This window comes from Meles meles, chromosome 1, assembly GCF_922984935.1.
Source record: "Meles meles chromosome 1, mMelMel3.1 paternal haplotype, whole genome shotgun sequence".
Classification (NCBI taxonomy): Eukaryota; Metazoa; Chordata; class Mammalia; order Carnivora; family Mustelidae; genus Meles; species Meles meles.
Genome location: NC_060066.1, coordinates 38,585,949 through 38,604,941, shown reverse-complemented (window position 1 = coordinate 38,604,941; position 18,993 = coordinate 38,585,949). Strand labels below are relative to the sequence as shown.

Here is an 18,993-nt window from a genome sequence, read left to right as displayed (position 1 = left end):
ACCATCACCCTTATCACCACCACCAAACTGGACACTTCCTTTATGTTGAAAGTTTTACAAGAATTTTCTTATTTTTAAGGGTCAGATCTTATAAAATGCAAATACCTCCATTTGCTATTACTAGTTAACACAACAGCAGTGATCAGAAAGCCAGATTCTGTAGGAATAGAAACCAGAATATAAAATCTGGTAGTTAAAGGGAAGGTTGCACAAAAGGTGGAAAACAAAGACTAATTTTCCTCCCTTCCCAATTTTGTTGAGGTTGAGAACTAGATGTATTCATAAAGTCAAGACAATTCCAAGGTGTTTGTTATGCTGTATTTTTAATTGGCTCCTTTTTATAAAATGTTTCAGGGATAGTCATCAGAGAATCTATTGAATACCAACAGAGTACAGGGTTATGATTAAATATTTTTTACTTAGAAAAACATAATCTTCAATCAAAAACGTCTGGGAAATAAACAGTATTATAGTAGGATTTTTTTAAAGTAGTATCAATAGGTATACATCTAAAATACAATTATTTTGAACATTTTGATTAGGCTTTTCATTAAATCTTGCACTTTTCAAGTAACATACCGTAAGCATTTTCCATGTTATTAAACAGTCTTTGTAATTGTCATTGTAATTGCTACACTGGGTTTTACAATAATTTACATGCTCCATTTAAAAAATTTAGGTAGTATCCAGTTTTTCACAATTATTATAAAGTCAAAATGCACATTTTTAAAAATGTATGATGAATTTTATTTTTTTAATTTAAATTTCATTAATTAACATGTGGTATATTATTATTTTCAGAGGTAGAGGTCAGTGATTTGTCAGTTTTAGATAATACCCAGTGCTCATTACATCAGGTGCCCTCCTTAATATCCATCACCCAGCGACTTCATCCCCTACCCCTATCCTTTCCCCTCCAGCAACCCTCAGTTTCTTTTTTATGATTAAGAGTCTCTTATGGGAGATGCCTTGGGGGCTCAGTTAGTTAAGCCTCTGCCTTGGTTCAGGTCATGATCCCAGAGTCCTGGGATCAAGTCCGACATTGGACTCCTTGTTCAGCAGAGAGCCTGCTTCTCCCTCTGCCTGCTGCTCCCACTGCTTGTACTCTCTCTTTCAAAAAAAAATAAAAAAATAAAGAGTCTCTTATGGTTTATCTCCCTCTCTGATATCATCTTGTGTTATTTTTCCCTCCCTTCCCCCATGAGCCTCTGTTTTTTTCTCAAATTCCACATATGAGTGAGATCATATGGTAATTATCTTTTGCTGATTGACTTATTTAGCTTCCACAGTGAATATTTTTTTAAAAAAGAAGGAACTCTTCACGAATCTGCATGTCACCCTTGCATAGGGGCCGTGCTAATCTTCTCTGTATCATTCCAATTCTAGTATATTGTGCTGCCAGTGTGAGCACAATGTTACAGTGCACATATTTATAGAGAATTTGTTTTTGTGTTTTAGAACTATTTTTGAGACACTGTCCACAAACAAAATTAATGGGACAAGAAGCATGAGCAGTTTAAGGCTTTTGGCATATTACTGTCAAAAGACTGCTTTCAAAAAAAGACATTTTCATATACTCATTTGGAAATATAAATTATTAAAGACTTTTTGGAGAGTAACTTTATAGTATCTTTTGAAATAAAAAAATGCACGTATGCTTTGAACAAGCAATCCCACTTCTAGGAATCTTTCCAACAAAAATAGTTACTCATATATTCAAACACGGATATACAGGGTTTCATTTTAGCATTGCTTAAATTAGGAAGAAAATTGGAAATAACCTAAAAGAAAAGGTCAAATAAATTGTGCTTTGGCTGTACTTTGGCAAATATAAAGTTGCTAAGAATTAAATGGTTCTACATTTAGAGACACAGAAAGATCTCTTAGAGAGTTACGTGAAGAACAAAAGCTGATGGATAAACAATCAGACTGACTTCATTTATAAAAAAATAAATAAATATATGTCTAAAGATTCATTCAAAAATCAAAAGGAATCGATGGTTGTATGACATTATGATTTGTTGAATACCATTCAACTGTATATTTAAAAATGGCTAAGATGGGGTCAACTGGGTGGCTCAGTTGGTTAAGCATCTGGCTCTTGATTTCGGTTCAGGTCATGATCTCAGGGACATGGAGTCAAGCCCCGCACCCGGCTCCATGCTCAGCATGGAGTCTGCTTGTCCTTCTCTCTCTGTTCCTCCCTGATGCCCTCTCTCTCTCTTTCAAATAAATAAATAAAATCTTTTAAAAGTGACTAAAATGGTAAATTGTATGTTATGTGCATTTTACCCCACTTAAAAAAAATCAGTAGGGATCATACACCTGTGGCTAAGACTATTAGTTGTCCCACTAAATCCATTCTCGCCTTCTTACACAGTGAGAGAGTACCAAATCCAGGTAGACATATTTCCCAGCCTCCCTTGCAGTTACAATTGGCCATGTGGCTAAATTCCGGCCAATAAAGTATAAGCAGAAGTGTTTATGGCCCTTCCTGAGAATCTTCCTCAAGAAACCACTAATACATTTTGTTGGCTAATTGTCAAAAGCTTTAAAAAGCAATTATTTATTTTCGTGGATCTGTGGGGCACATGGGACAGCTGTGCCTTTCATTCATTTTTCCTTGGCCTGTGATGAAAGGGTGGCAGGTGACTAGGGGAAGATCTTCCCCTATCAGCAATGGGGGTACACCCGGGCCAGCCAGAACTGTGGAGGTTGGTGAGGCCTGGGCTTGAGATTTAAACACTGTTTCTTCCACCTGCAGCCGCTGACCAAGTCTTATGGACAAGCCTAAAGCCAAGAGGAAAGGAAGTATTCCCTGTCCATGATGATGCCATGGCAAGGATGTGATTACAGGGAGAGGAGGAAGGAGTGGGACAGTTGGGATCTATAACACATATTTTGCTTAAAGATATTAAGTTAATTACCTAAGACTACACGGCTGGAATGTGTCAGAGCCAGGCATTCAAACGTAAGTTTACTGGATCCAAAGCCCGTGCTCTTTCTATCTCAACACTGTGCGTTTTTACTCTGTTTTAAAGGGTAGGATAAATTACCCCTCGTTCCTCAACTTTTTCATCTTTGTCTTTGCTGTTACAGTGTGTTCATCATTCCAAAGGAAATTTAAAGTCACTTTGCCAAATCCCAGAAATCAAAAAGATAAGAAAACATGCTGGAAATGAACCTATAAAGTGACTTTAGGAAATGCTGACATCTTTAAAATGGCTAACTTTCTTAAAAGGGATATGGTGTGTCCATTGCTATCAGTTTTATTCATGGAGGTGTATCTCATTAACATTATTTGCAATCCTTTTGGGTCTCCTACATATTCAACCCATTTCTTGTATTTCCACCAAAAACACACTCTCATATGGCATGTATATTTAAAATACTTAGCTAAAATGGAAGCAATAGGGGTGCCTGGGTGGCTCAGTGGGTTAAAGCCTCTGCCTTCCGCTCAGGTCATGATCCCAGGGTCCTGGGATTGAGCCCTGCATCAAGCTCTCCACTCATCAGGGAGCTTGCTTCCCTTCCTCTCTCTGCCTGCCTCTGTACCTACTTGTGATCTCTGTCTGTCAAATATATAAATAAAGTCTTTAAAAAAAATAAAACAAAATGGAAGCAATATAAAACCCCATGTTAAGCATATGGACCTAAAACTCCTTTAACAATTTTTGGATCTCTAGTCTCCTGCTTCATTGCTCAGTCCTCTGCTCTCAGTCCTCTGCTCTCAGTCCTCTGCTCTCTCCATTTTATTTCCCTGGCCAATTCCCCCTCCGCCAGATAAAACAAAGTTTTTCTACTTTCTTAAATAAAGAAATTCAGCTCTCTCTAGTTCATACCCTGAATCCAATCTTTGGTGTCACTTCAAATATCTAATCAAACCCATCAAAGTGCTCACCACCCTTCTCAAAAAAAAGAAAGAAAAAACCATTTTATGTATGTTAGTCAGGTTTACTGAAGTAACAACTTGAATCTCTATAGCTTCCAAGAACAAGTGTCTGTATGTTGTTCATGGTTTCTGCCAGTGGCTGCAATTCTGTTCTGTGTCTTCTCATTCCACAAACCAGCCTAAAGGAGCAGACTCTATTAAGAACATGTTCTTATGAATGAATCCATGAACATGGAGATTATAAAGAATTATATTATTTATTATGTTATATATAATTAATTATATATAATTAGATTATAAAGAATTATAAGAAGAGTCACTCTCCTTATAATTAATTGTAAACATCAACTTTATCCTTTTCCTTAAACTATATTCACGATTAAGATGGGCATGTAGTAGTGGTTGTAGGGGTCATGAGTTTTAAGTGTAGGATGGTGACTATCAGAAAATATAGAGAACTTTTCTAATATGCATGACATCCCTGCCCCAACCTCCCCCATCATCTGATTCATCCCTGGAGGAAGGAACAGGTATCTACATTTTGCAAAGGATCCTTAACTGATTTTAACACCTCCTACTCTCAAGGCTTTTGAGAACTGCTGGAAATGGTTTTGGGGGGAATGTTCTTATCTTTTGTTCACACCAGTCCTGGCATTTTAAGTCCTCCAATTTCTAACACTATACACAAAAATAAACTCAGAATGGATTAATGACCTAAATATGAGAACTGGAGCTATAAAAATCCTAGAAAGAACATAGGCAGTAATTTCTTTGACATTGACCATAGCAACATTTTTCTAGATATGTCTCCTCTGCCAAGAGAAACAAAACAAAACAAAAAGCTATCGGGACTACATAAAAATAAAAGTCTTTTTAAAAAATATTTATTTATTTATTTATTTCTCAGAGAGAGAGAGAGAGAGAGAGCGAGCAAATGCGGGCAGAGGCAGAGAGAGAAGCAGGCTCCCTACTGAGCAAGGAGCCCAATGCCAAACTTAATCTCAGGACCCTGGGATCTTGACCCAAGCGAAGGCAGTGGCTTAACAGACTGTCCCAAAATAAAAGGCTTTTATACAGCAAAAGAAATCATCAACAGATAAAGAGGCAGTCTACTGAATGGGAGCAGATCTTATATCCAATAAGGGATTAATACCCAAAATATATAAAGAACTTACACAACTCAACACCAAAACAAACAAAAAAGAAACAAATAATCCAATTTTTTAAATGGGCAAAGGACCTGAATAGACATATTCCCAAGAAGATGGCCAACAGACACATGGAAAGATGTTCAACATCACTAATTACCAGGGAAATGCAAATCAAAACTACAATGAGATATCACTTTACACTTGTCAGAACAGCTAAAATCAAAAAGACAAGAAATAATAAGTGTTGGTGAGGATGTAGAGAAGAAGGAACTCTCCTGCCCCTTTGAAGGGAATGTACATCAGTGCAGCCACTGTGGAAAACAGTACAGGAGGTACCTCAAAAAATTAAAAATACAAATATCATACAATCCAGTAATTCTACAATCTATTTCTGGGTGTTAACCCAAAGAAAACAAGAACATTAATTTGAAAAGATATTTGCAGCCCTATACTTATTGCAACATTATTCAGAATAGCCAATGCATGGAAGCAGCCAAAGTATCCTTCATAGACAAATGAATAAGGAAGATGTGGTTATACATGCATATGTATATATGATATATCTATGTGAAATATATATCTATAATACATGGTATATATATAGTGGTATGTATATGTGAGATATATTATAGAATATTATATAGCCATTAAAAAGGGTGAGATCATGCCATTTGTGACAGCATGGATGGACCTAGAGGGTATAATGCTAAGTGAAACAAGTCAGACTATGAAAGACAAATACCGTATGTTTTCATTCATGTGTGGAATCTAAAAATCAAAACAAATAAATAAATAAATGAAAACCAGAGTCAGACCTGTAAATACGGAGAATAAACTGATGCCTACCAGAGGAAAGGAGAATTGGCGGGGGTGGGGGATGAGCTAAATAGGAGAAGGGTGGGAGATACAGGCTTCCAGTTATGGAATGAAAAAGTCACAGGAATAAAAGGCACAACATAGAGAACACAGTCAGTGATATTATAACAGTATTGTCATGGTGCCAGATGAAAGCCACACTTGTGGTGAGCACAGCATAACTCAGGGAGGTGTTGAATCACCACATTGTATAGCTGCAACTAATGTAATGTCGTGTGTCATCTATACTCAAATTTAAAAATTCTTTAAATAATAAATCTGAAGAGTCCTTCAATTAATGTTGCACTGAGCACATGAAACACAAACAGGCAATAACACTGGCCTGATATAGCTGGTCAGGACTCTTCTTTTGCCAAGAGAAGGTTTTTACATTGTAAGGACTACAGAAGATTTGCTGCTTTTAAAAAAGAACGTACTGCTGAAATTTTTGTGGGAATATATTTTGAAAGCACTCGACCAAGAAGAGTGAAACATAATTTTAGATTGGACTGAATTTGTCAGTGTGGATGCACTTATCAGAAGCACTACATTCAAAGTGTTGGCTCAAGCAGCTGGGTGTCTAAATGGGTTGGATAAAGCAAATCAGGCTCCAACACTGGCCCCCATTAAAGAAAGCGGAGATGCCAAAAATCCCTTGGCATATATACAGGAAGGAAATTAACGACTCCTTGAGATAGGAATGCTGGAAAAGATCCATTATGAGTGTCCTGCTTATATACCCATAAATGTTGCCCCAAGAAGGACTGGAATGGCTATCCCTTCCCCAAGGTCTTGAGACCTGCACTGCTGAGGGAAATTCCAGTATCTTTTTTTTTTTTTAATGCTTCACTTTCACTATTTTCTAAATGTTGGAAATTGCTAGTGGGAAATTTGCAATTGAGCTGTGTTCTCTAGTTTCATTTGGGAAGGCATAATCTTGGGACTGCAGAAGTGAGATAGCCTCCATCAACAGTCATAGCAAAGTGGGCATGATTACAACAGGTGGGAAGAGCAACTCGGTCATCAGATTTATCACTTTCAGAGACCTCTGGCCATGTCTCTTGGAGCATAGGGTCCTCACTAAAGTCTTACTTGGCTTGTGGAACCAAAATACCCTAGGTAAGTTGAATAGGATCTTATCTGAGCCAAGAAAGTAGAGAGTCATGACTTCTCACCCAATTTCTAGAGCTGAATCCACAGATCCACAGCATCTTACTTGAAGGGGAGACTAGTAACCATTGCAGCAGAAGTTGATTCTTTGACTATTACCCCTAGATATTCCTGAAAGTCATTTAAGAGGATAACTATGTCCTAGGATGAGAGAAATAATTAAGGCTTTTGGGAAACTTTTACATACTACCTCTGAGCTGATAGTAATTTCTGGTACACAGAAATTCACTGAGAATTACTTATCAGAGTAAGGATATACCTGGGTCAGGTAAAATAAATGAAATTTGACACATTCCCTAAACCCCTTCATCCTGTGGATTTTTCTCCTGTTACTGTGTTGAATGGGATATTCTTAACAACTGGCAAAAAGCCCCAGATATTTTCCCTATTATGAGAGGAAGAACAAAATGGAAGATACTAGAATTTCCTCTCCCTATTAAAATGGTAAATCAAAGGCAATACTATATCCCTGAGGAAATTTCAGATATTAATGCCACTGTTTGTGGCTTACCCAACAGCTGTTTTTACTTGCTCAACACAATGCCTTTTTTATTTTAAAGTTATAAGGCAACCATGCGCCTCAAGGAGACTGAACTCCTCCCCAGGACCCAGGGATGAATTTTAATTAAACCAAATCCAAGTCTAAATCATTCCATTCTCCTTGCATTAATTGGTTTAGGAATGGGAATATGATGCCATTCTGACCAATAAGATGTGGGGGAAAGCCTGCTAGAAGGTTGGAAGCATCCCCACAGTCTTGAAGAATGACTATGGTTGACATGATTGGACGGTGATCCTAGCTGTAAGTGCAGTTCCGCATACCTATGGACAAAATCCTACAGTCTCAGGCACTAGAACACAGTGACCGAACTAGGAAATGCTCTTTTCTACATTCTAAATAATCAGAGTAGACCAGAAGCACTTTGCTTTCACCTGAAAAAAACTAGTAACAGTGATAGCAGAGCACTGTAGCCCTAATGACTTGAGATGGTCTATTAGTTTCTTCTGGATCCCTGAACTTGCTTTGATTCCTACCCTTTCTGAGACTTGATTCCGTTTTTTGTTTTGATTCTGTGGCTACCCCACAGCTCTCTGATGAATTCCTGTCTTTGCTCAGAGTTCATTTTTACTGCTTGCAAAGAGCCCTAATACATACGCCATCCTATTAAAAAAAAAAAAATCACAAATTTCCTTTACAATTGTTTTTGTTTTGCACTCACTTTTATGATATACTTACGAATTTTATTTTTATATATTTACTTGGTTCTGTTGTATGTTGGCAAGATTTTGTGGGGTTTTTTTCCCCTGATACCAATTCTCAACTTTTATATTCTTTAGTTTTGCTCTCTCTGCAAGAAAGCCCATGCTGAGCAATTTTTGAGACAGGACATATAAACGGTCTGATCTGAGATTTTTACATCTGAGAATGCCATTTGTTTGACATTACACATAAATGATAGCATCCCCACCCTCAAGTTTCTACGGATATTGTTTTATTGTTTTGTGGGATTTGGTGTTGTACAGAGGTCTGAGACCAGGCTGATATTTTTTTTCCACTGAAAATACCATTTCCCCTGTTTATATACTTGGAAGCTCTCTCATAGTTTCCTTATTTCTCCTCCTTTGTTGTTTTTACCTTTGGAATTTCTAAGAGGCTTTTCTGGACTCTTGCAGTTGCTACTGACAGAAAATCAAATTTGTTGTTGTGGTCAGAGTTTCCTTGGAGAAAACAGAATTGGCCTAGCCAGGTTAAGGTGGGAGAAATTTACTCAAGACTATGAACTTACTAGAGAATGATCGAAAGACTCGTAATAGCAGGCTGGACTTTCAGAACAACTCCTGAAGCTACACCTAAAATCTGCTTCAGTGAGTGGCTACATCGCTAACTTAAATGAAGATGATGCTACCCCTTTCCTGGTCTCCGAAGCTGCCAGACCAGGAAATCACTGCCATCCTGGCTGACTACACGGACCTGGGACTGACTGGACATCAGCGTTTCTGTCCTAGCTGCTGCAAAAGAATAAAAATGCCTCAGCCACCAGGAGAGCCCATAGAGCCACTCGTGATCCTCTCTGAGTCTCCCCCTTTCAAATCTCATTCAGACGCGTCTATTTGGTGGGGACGCGTCACACACTGAAACCCCCAGCGCAAAGACATCTGAGTCATGTAGCCTTCTGTTTTCTAGTCTCTGGTGTACACGAAGTTATGCTAGTCAGGCTCAGAGTCTTACCTCATGAGCCGATTTAATATTTGCCACATTAATTTAAAAAATAAAGGGAATTAGCTGGCTGAGGTACTTGGGAAGTTGAAGGGGTACGGTTGGCTCTAAACACAACTGGAACGAGAAGTTCAAACCAGGTTACCAGCATTTTCTCTCTCTCTCTCTCTCATTCTCTCTTCCTATTTTTCAGTTCTGATTTTACTCATTCAACAAACATTTACTGAGTGCTATGTGCCAGACACTGTTTTTAGTGCTGGGGCTGCCATAAAGAACAAAAAAACTTATCAGTCTTTGCCTTCTTGCCTTCCCTAATAGTTTTGTTCTCTGGAAGCTTCTCTGAAAAATGGCAGCAAAAATAGCTCCCAGGAGCTTCAGGCTTATAGGTGACTTGAGATATCACTAGGAGAAAGACTTTTCTCCCCCAGGAAGCATATAAATTTTACTAAAAGGGTAATTCTTGTTGGCTTTAATACGTGATGCCCCTATGACCCGAGTATTGAGGGGCATGTATTATATGCCCACCAGATGTGGATCAAGCTGTTACAAAATACAAAAGTTCCCCTCCATCCCTAAACTGCCCAGCATACCCCCCCACACACACACACATGCAACCTTATTTCTGAAAATTCTTTTTTTCTTTTTTAGAGAGAGAGGGAGGGGTGGGGAGGGACAGAAGAAGGAAAGAGAGAATCTTTTTCTTCTTAAGATTTTATAAAATTTGAGAGAGAGAGAGAGTGTGGAAGGGGCAGAGGGAGAGGGACAGAGAGAAGGAGAGAATCCCAAACAGACTCCACACTGAGCACAGAGCCTGATAAAGGACTCCATCCCATGGCCTGGACATCATGACCTGAGACAAAATCAAGAGTCAGACTTCAACCAACTGAGCTACCCAGGCTCCTGGAGGTAGAGAATCTTAAGCAGGCTCCACACCCTGTGTGGAACCCAATGTGGGGCTCTATCTCATAATCCTGAGATCATGACCTGAGCTAAAAATCAAGAGTCAGACACTAAACTGACTGAGCTACCCAGGCATCCCTGTACATCCATTTTAAATAAAAAGTGTTCCTCCCTATGACAACACAAGTTCCTCTCCCACAAATGAATACACACTCTCTCTTCCCCAAAAGAAGAAATTCCAAAACTCATCCAGTTCCCACATACTATTCTAAACACCAGGATTTCAGGTCCAGATGGCTCATCATTTAGCAACCTATGGGTAGATAAGAAATATAACTACCCCCAACATATTCAGGATTTCAATACAGGAGGTCAAATAAGAAACTACAACAATAACTTTTATTTGAAAATGGGAAACCAACTTCCAGCCCCCACTCTATGGCATAGACCTTCACTGCTGGCAGAAAGAGCAAACACCCTATTCTGGCAGTGGACTTCTTCTGTATTGTCAACTCTAAGAACAAGTAGCCAAAACCAGAGATCTGGAAAGATCATGATTCTTGAACCTAAACCTCTAGCCCAGTGGCCTTTTCTCTTTGCCACAGACTTTGATTGTCTACCCGTCCCCCCAGTCCTTGGTTTAACTGTACCCCTCCCATCTTCTGTCCCTCCATGAGGCCCAACACCCCAAGACCCATAATCTTTCTCTGGATTACGTACAGCGGTTGTCTCTTAGCAGTGGAATTACTCTTGCTTTTGTTGGTCAGAGAAGTAACAGCAGGAAGTGTCTGGGTAAGGCCCAGGGGTCAAGCTTCGACCCTTGCCAGGCTTATCTTCCACTACACTCCTCACCTCCCAGTTTTTACTTTCACTAACTTTAGCTTCAAGGAGAGACCTGCACTCTTAGACTTCTCCAAATGAATATGAGTAGCTGACTGTTGGGTATCTGAGATTGCAGGTTAGAGGTCGAAAGTGCCTCTCAGCCAAGCCATATGGTATCGCCTTGCTGTGTGCTGTTGAGGCCAGAGCTAGCACTTTTTAAAAGAACTATAGGGATCTGAGTGTATATATCATATTGAGAATTTCACAGGACACATATAATTCACCCACTTCAAGTATACACACCAACAGCTTTTAGTATATTGACAGAATTGTACATCCAACACCGTAATCAGTTTTAGAACACTATCATTACCCACTAAGAAACCTCACCCCCTCACCTCCTGATATTCCCATCCTCCCATCCCTGCAAACTGCTAATCTATTTTCTGACCCTATAGACTTCCCCATTGCAGACATTTCATATAAATGGAATCACACATTATGTGGTCCTTTGTGGTTGACTTCTTTCCCTCAGCATATTCTCAAGGTTCATCATGTTATAGCATGCTTTAGTACTTCACTTCTTTTTATTGCTGAATAATATGTTTGACTCTCTGTTTAACTATTTGTTGAAGGCTATTTTTTCTTGGCATCATTAAAATCATCCAAAAAAGTCATTAACTAACTCCAATATCTTGACATTTTCTGCAAGCCACTAAAACACTAGCCACAAGAGACATGTGATCAGATTTCCAAACTACAACAGAGAACAGTCTATTTTGTGTCTACCTCATAACCCAGATGTTCAGTACTCATGTGGGAACAGAAGAGCAGAAGAATTCTCATCACACCTCAGCTCAGACAATTCTACATTTTAGAGCTTGACACTTGCTATATTCCGCTTCCAGTTACCAATCTTTGTCTTATGACTGTTTGAGTAAAAGCTTAGGTCTCATGGGGCACCTGGCTGATACAGTCAGTTGAGCAACTGACTCTTGGTTTCAGCCAGGATGGTGGTCTCCAGGTCGTCTCCAGGTCGTGTGACTGAGCTCCATGTTGGGCTCTGCACTCAGCGGGGAGTCTGCTCGTCCCTCTTCCTCCTCCACTGCCTCTCCCTGCATCAAATAAATAAATAAATCTTTTTTAAAAGTTAGGTATCACGTAATTGGGAGTTTGTGAAATCTGATTTCAAATATGTCTGGATGCAATGATTCAAAACTGTAAGTCAAATGCCATCTCTACTTTTCAGCAATCCTTTTCCTACTTTGGCTTAATTTTCAGGTGGGCTTCCTTTACTTGACACCAGAAGTGCCCCTGGTAGCTCATGATTCGAGATTCCAAGTGGGACCCTTATCAGTCCCTTCATGAAAATGTTAATTGGCCCTGCTGAGTCGGGGCAAAGTCAGGGGAGCCCATTCCTATTCCTGGTTCACTGGTTCCATTTCCAGGTCTAAGGGAGTAGGGTGATCAGCATGAGTTACATGTACTTTCTCATGGCAGAGATGGGGGGGTCATACGATTGATAACCACACTAGGTATGGGATGAAAGATTTCTAAAAGGAGAAAATAGACCTGGAACACAAGAAGCAACTATCCACTATACTTTCTATTTCTATGATACTCAATTTTATCCTATCTATTTTTATCTTTATCAATTTTCTGTGTCCTATGAAATATTTTTCAAATTTGCCCCACATATTATTTATTTGGTTCTCTGAAAGACTGTGTCTTTAATTAGCCTCCTAGGCTTTGGGTTTCTGTGTAGTTTTTAGAGTATCATTTATGTTTTTAATATATTTATTATGGATCTAGTCTTCAGAGGATTTTATGCTAGGATAAGGACCCTGTCTTCAGAGAAATTACTGTCTGCTAGATGAAGACACAAATAAACAGAAAATGATAATAAAGTGATATAATTAAAGTAACCTCGGAGTGCTTGAACATGCCTAGCACAGACACCCAACTCAGTCTGGGAGGATTCATAAGTTTTCTAAAGGAGACGGTGTCTTTAAAGAATGAGCGTTCATTGGATAGGGAGTGGGGACCAAAAAAATGAAGGGAATTTCAGGTCAAGGCATAGTGTGTGCAAAGGCACAAAGATGCAAAAGGGCATGTCATGAGGGAGGAACACGGATTAGTTCAGTGTGATTAGTACAGGCCGTGCAAGGAGAGTGGCCAGAACAAGGCTGATGAAGCACCTAGGAGCCAGGTCAAAAGTCACACTGCAGCTGTGTGCCTGGAGGGCTGGATTTTGTCCTGGGGGTAATAGGAGGGTTTAAACAGGAGTTTGTCCGGTTCTGAGTTGCAAGTTGCATTTTGGAAAGGCAATTCTAATGGTAATGTAGAGGGTGCTCTGCAGAATACAAATTGTTGAAGAGGTTACTACAGCTACAATAGTGGAGATGGTAAAGGTCTGAATCATGGCTGTGTGGCAGGTATGGGACCTTCACAGAAAAAGAAATCAGAGCAAGAGATGGAAGGAGTGAGTAAGCAACAGGTAGCCTCCATCTCCATCTCATCCCTTAGCTTTTGCAACTAATATGAACCAACAAGCTACCTTTGGAGTTAAGCTCGTTTGTGTTGGTTTTGCAGACTTAAACCTAAGAGTCCCGACTCATTTAATAACAAATCAAATCATCAGTCTATATCTATCAGTGTGGTGTTTACTTTAAGGAGATAGTTTATAAATTCACTTGCCTGATTCTTCTTTATCTTTCTCTCCTCTCCTAGGAGTTTTTGTCCTTTCCTTCAAAGGCGAAAAGAGCCAGAGGGTGGAAAAAACTTTGTAGGGGTGATTCTCACAGTTTATTTTTGTTGTGTTTCTCTCAAATCTCCTTACATGTTTATGTTAGATACTACTGTGGGTCTCATGTTATCCACAAAATCTTAAAAGGGATTATTAGCATAGCTGTGGCTTTCTCTCTTTAAAATAAACCCCATCTTACTTGGAATTTGTATTCCTCAAGGGATTGTCTTTTTCCAGATACACAATACTAAATATTTTAATCAAATATGTGATCAGAAATATTTTCCATTTTACTTCTTTTATTTATTTAATGGACTCATGTTACCCATGCTTTTTGGAAGAGAATTATTTGGAATAAATGGCTCAGCTTTCATATTCCAAAATATGAAAAAATAATTTCTTGCTTCTGGGACATATAAAATGTCAGTCTAATTGTGCATTGTTTGGTATAGTCAAGTATGGTTTGAGAATGGATTTTAAATTCTATATACTAATATTAAATTAAATTAATTTTTTTCTTTGGTAGTTCTCAATCATAGTTAAGGGGTTGGGTTCTAGGATATGTCTTGAACAGGCAATATAGATCATTTTACAATTCTCCCTCTACTTCATTTCTCCTCTTATTCCCCAATGTGGTCAGATTGCATGTTTGCATCCTTGCATCCCAGGGCACCATGCTTAGGGAGAGGTTCCAGCCTTCACCACATGCTCAGAAAAGCTCCTGGGTTGTGGTTGAGGGTGGTACAGTGCCAGGCATTATCTCTAATCTCATTGCTGGGCTCTGATGTTTCTGCCTGAATCTTAGTCTGCCTTTTTTTTTTTTTTCCCCTTCCCAGATTTGCATACCTCCTGGTTCTTATCCTCCCTCTGGGCTCTAGCGTCCTACTGGCTCTGTTTCATGGCTGGTCCTGACTTCCCTGCTAATGCACATTCTGGCTTCTATTGATTCACAGGTTGTTGACCCCTGACTGATTTTTTTTTCTTTCCAAGTCTTGCAGCCAGCCACACTCATTCTGGTTCACAGTCCTGGTGTAGATTTATCACATCTGCCGCCAGCGCTTACAGAAAATCAAGTGGGAAAGCTCAGACAGAGAATCAGGAACCAAGAAAGACACATTCTACTGAAACTGACTCAAAAAGAAATAGAGAATTGGAATAGAACTATGAAAAGTGAGGAGATCAAATCAGTAACCTCCCAAAATGTCCACCAAGGCCCAGATGTCTTCACCACTAAATTCTACCAAACATTCAATGAAGAATAAATCCAAATTCTTCACAAATTCTTCAAAAAAAACAGAGGAAGAGGGAACCCTTCCCAAATCATTCCATGAAGTCAGTATCACCCTGATACCAAAGATAGACAAACACATGAAAAGAAAACTATAGAACAGTATCTCTTACAAATATGGAGGAAACTAGGTGAGAAAAAGAAATAAAAGGCATCCAGATTGGAGAAGAATAAATAAAACTATATTCATAGGTGACATACTCTTGTTCATAGAAAATCCTAAGGGACCCACTAAAAAATTATTAGAACTAGTGAATGAATTCATCCTTCAAGGCTGCAAGATACAAGACCAATATATAAAAATCAATTGTATCTCTATACTTGCAATGATCGACCTAAAAATGAAAATAAGCAAACAATCTATTTATGATAGCATCTAAAAAATAGCATGCTTAGGAATAAATTTAACAAAGAAGTGCAAAACTAATACTCTGAAAACTAAAAATATCCTTGAAAGAAATTAAATAAAAACTAAATGGGAAAACATTCCCATGTCCATAGATCAGAAAACACTGTTAAGATGTAAATAATCCCCAAGATGATCTATAGATACAATAAAATTCTAACAGGATTCCAGATGACTTCTTTTTGCAAGTTGACATGCAGATTATAAAATTCAAATAGAGTTGCAAGGGACCCAGAATTCTGAAAAGGAAAAAGTAGGACTTACATTCTCAATTTCAAGACTTACTACAAAACAACAGTAATCAAAATAATGTGGTATGCTCACAGAGACATAAATCAATGGAATAGAATTGAGAGTTCAGAAATAAATGCATAAATCTATAGTTGACTGATTTCAACAAGGTTGCCAAAACCATTGAATGGGGAAAGAACTGTCTTTTCAACAAATGTGTTGGGGACACCGGGATAGCCACATGCAAAAGAATGAAGATGGGTCCTTATTTTATGACATATAGAAAAATTAATTCCAAATGGGTCAAAGATAAACATAAGAGCAAAAACTGTAAACTCTTAGAAGAAAACATATGGGCATATCTTCACAACCTTAGATATAATAAGGGCTTTTTAGATATGATGTCAAAAGCAAGAACAACAACAACAACAGCAAAATAGGTAAACTGCACATCATCAAATTAAAAAACTTTTGTATAATGGGATGTATATCTAAAATATATGATGAACACTTACAAGTCAATGATAAAACCTCAAAATTGGTCAGAGGATCTGAATAGACATTTATGCAAAGAAAACATACAAATGGTGAAGAAGCACACAAGAAGATTCTCAACATCATTATTATCAGGGAAATACAAATCAAAACCACAGTAAGATACCACTTCACACCCACTAGGGTGGCTAGAATCAAAGTCAGATAACAACAAGCATTGGTAAGTACATAAGAAAATAAGAGCCCTTGGACACTGCTAGTGAGAATGTAAAATGGCACAATTACTTTGGACAACAGTCTGACACTTCCTCAAATGATTAAACATAAGATTGCCACATGACATGGCAATTCCGCTCAGAAGTATGGGCCTAGGAGACATGAAAACATATATCCAAAGAGAAAATTGTCCATAAATGTTATAGCAGCATAATTCTTAATAGCCAAAAGATAGAAACAATCCAAATGCCTATCAAATGATTAGTGGATAAATAAAATGTGGTATATCCATGCCATGGAATAGTATTGGCAGGGGGAAAAAGGAACAAGGTACTGATATGTTGTTACAACATAACTGAACCTTGAGAGCATTACGTTAAATAAAAGAAATCAGTCACAAAAGACCACATGCCGTATCACTCTATTTCTATGAAAGGCTAGGATAGAGAAATCTTGAGAAACAAAAAGTACATTAGTGGTTGCTTATGGAAGGAAGTGGCATAAAGAGTGTATTTTATGGTATGTGAATTATATCTCAATATAACTGTTAAAGAAAAACAAACAAACAGTAACCAAATCCACTCGAAGATTGTATTCAATGACTTCAAAAACACTGAAAAGCTTTGAACATCTACTACAGATTCCTGAAGGTTTAGCTTCATAGATCTGTTTATTTTGCAATTAATGAAGGTTAAAGGAGCAGTCTTTAAAATTGTCACTTGGAAGCTTAGAGCTTCTAGTTGTAACTCTAAGCACAAGTACAGCACCATCATCTTTCAAAAGAGAATTTATTTGCCGTATTAACAAATCAAGAGTACTGGGTTTCTATCAAAGAGAGCAGAATAAAGGAAAAAGATTAAATATTTTACTTGCTCAGATTGTTTAAAGAAGTATGCTAGAGAATAATAGATGGGTTTAAACCTCTTTTAGAGTTACTAGCATTTCAAGTTCTTAAAAAAGGAATAATGCACTAACATCCATTTAAAACTTTAGTAAGAGTGACATCAATGACCATAAAGTAGAGACTACATGAGTATTTCAAGCTAAAATTCATTATTATCAACTACTGGCTATAAGCAATGAAACTTAATACAGAGTTAGTGAGTTAGAGATGAAAGGGAAAAATATATATAAAGCCTAGGGAAGGAGCTGTAACAATATTTGGATGAGAGGATAATGACAGAATTAATTAGGAGACAAATCTAAAGAAAAAGGGAAAAGGAAATGTACCCCTGTGGGAACCCTTTTAAGGGGTGCTGGAAAACATGATAGGTTTTTTTAAAGACTTTATTTATTTATTTATTTATTTATTTATTTATTTGAGAGACAGAGAGAGAGCAAGTGTGCACGTGCATGTACACAGGGATGGGTGCTGGGAGGGTGCAGGGGGAAGGGAGGGTGTTGGGAGATGAGGAGAGAGAATCCAAAGTAGACTCCCTGTCCAAAGCACAGCCATCTCAAGACCCTGAGAGCATGACCTGAGCTGAAACCAAGAGTTGGTCACTTAACAGACTGAGCCATGTAGGTGTTTGAAAACATGGCGATTTTGATTAGATTGTTTTTATTTAATTTTGCCACATGTTTCCCAATAGCTGACTATGCACATGAACATCAATTTTTATCATATTGTAAAATAATTTTTAAAAATAATAAGGTAGGCCCAGTGATTTTTTTTACTGTTCTTTTGTACCTGCTTCTTGTCTTAGCAAAAAAGACTGAAAATTGAGGTGTAGACTTAATCATTATTTGCCCAGTCTGATAAATATGGGAGAGGATCAAGCCTCTTAAAGTGAGATCTCCACACTTCCACAATTTAGTGGAATCCTAAATTAAAAATAGGCTTACCAGGGCACCTGGGTGACTCAGTCAGTTAAGCTTCCAGGAACTCTAGATTTTGGGTCAGGTCATGATCTCAGGGTCATGGAATTGAGCCCATCTTGGGAGAACTGGGCATGGAACCTGCTTGGGATTCTCTGTCTCCCTCTTCTTCTGTCCCTCCACCTCCTCCTCCCAGCTTGCGCATACACAGTTGCTCTCTGGGAAGGAGGGTAGGAAGGAAGGAGAAAAGGAAGAAAGAAAGGGAGGGAGGGAGAGAGAGAGGAAGGAAGGAAGGAAGGAAGAAAGGAAGGGAGAAAGAAAGAAAGGGAGGAAGAAAAAATAGAATTACCAAATACTTGTCAATTTGAGAAAAACCAACTTGGCTCCTGTAAGAATAAACAATGCTTGACTGATCTATGGAATTCTTTCAGAAGGAAAATAAATGTATAGGGAAAAGGGAAGTCATGAATGTATTTTATTCTTGGAAAAGTCTTTGAAATTTTTTCACACCAATAACTTACCCTAGTATTCGACAGAGAGTTTTATTATGGATAAAGGATAATATCAAGGTAATAGGGAAGGAACATTATTAAATGGGGTAATGTACATTGTGGTATTTCCCAAGGAATCAATCCTAGGCCAATCTGATTTAATGATTTATTATGTTTTGGAAAAGAGAGTGCATAGTAAAATCTCTAAATTTGAAAATGATACTGAATTTTTATGGGGAGTGATATGCCAAAATGAGAGGGATAAACTATGCAAAGTAAAAATGGCAGATGAAT

At 38.2% G+C, this 18,993-nt stretch overlaps 1 non-coding gene across 1 annotated transcript; it reads right to left on the bottom strand.

The window, feature by feature from the left end:
• Positions 1-1,303: 1,303 nt before the first annotated feature.
• On the bottom strand, positions 1,304-1,412 carry LOC123928156. Its single transcript, XR_006815631.1, has one exon. It is a non-coding gene; the product is annotated as a U6 spliceosomal RNA (small nuclear RNA).
• Between the last annotated feature and the right edge of the window lie 17,581 nt (positions 1,413-18,993).